This window comes from Pteropus alecto, unplaced genomic scaffold (assembly GCF_000325575.1).
Source record: "Pteropus alecto unplaced genomic scaffold, ASM32557v1 scaffold101, whole genome shotgun sequence".
Taxonomy (NCBI): Eukaryota; Metazoa; Chordata; class Mammalia; order Chiroptera; family Pteropodidae; genus Pteropus; species Pteropus alecto.
The window spans coordinates 6826831-6827916 of NW_006432945.1; the positions used below are offsets into that span (position 1 = coordinate 6826831).

The window sequence follows — 1086 nt, forward strand, 5'->3', positions numbered from 1 at the left end:
TAAAAGGAAAAACAAAATGAATCTATCTGAAAGCCATTTGCTGATATTTTTAATCTCCTAATTCAGAAGGATCCATTCAGAATAGTTACTTCCTATTATGTTAGAGGGTTTATAATGTTGCCCCTGAAAAAAAAATCTAAATTAATATCACACAATTTATAAAATTCACTCAGACATTTCTCACCTTCTCTTACTGTATAACAGAGGACAGTGCAAGATTAGTATTTTATTCACTATAAAATTTAATAGTACTTACTATATCAAAGACTGTACTAAGAGCTTTTTAGCTTTAATTCATTTAATCCCAATAAGCCTACTACGTACTATTGTTATGCCCGTTTTATAGATAGGAAAGCTGAAGTTTAGAAAACGTGTAGCCAAGACTGCTGAACTAGAAAGTGGCAGAAAGGACACCGCAAACAATGCCCTATGAAATGCCAAAACTCAACCTCTGCATCACTGCACTGTAAAAATCTGGTAGCATCCCAAACCTTGAATACACTCGTATTGGAATGATGCTTTTCTACAGTTTGATCTTGGAAAGAATGAACTGAGAATGGCTGGAAAGGATGAACTGGGAATGGCTGACAACCCCCAGGACCTCCTAAACGTAGAGAGCCTCTGACTTGGTCACATTGTGCACACTGTGTGGGAGATAAGAAATAACCTTTTGGGTCTACAGCCATGCCACCCTGAACGTGCCTGATCTTGTCTAATCTCGGAAGCTAAGCGGGGTTGGCCTGGTTAGTACTTGGATGGGAGACCACCTAGGAATACCAGGTGCTGTAGGCATTAAAAAAATAATAAAATAAATAACCTTTTAGGCCTTTTAGGAAAGTGTTCACTTAAACAGTGATCGGAGACATTTGAAAACTAACAAAATGTGGGGAAAAAAACAGTAAAAAAAAAAACTGATTTAAAAGCATAAGAGTGAACAAAATCAGAGTGATTTGTGTGTACTCCCATTTACATTTATTGTCTAACATGATATCAAATTGCACAGATTTTGTATGTTCATTACATATATTTTGTTTTATAGCAACAAGTTCTTCCCACTAGACCTCTCAGACCACATTTGAGTTACTA

General features: G+C 36.2%; 1 pseudogene; it reads left to right on the forward strand.

Annotated features, from left to right (window-relative positions):
* Positions 1-674: 674 nt before the first annotated feature.
* Positions 675-792, forward strand: LOC112476472 (annotated as a pseudogene).
* The last annotated feature ends 294 nt before the right edge of the window (positions 793-1086 follow it).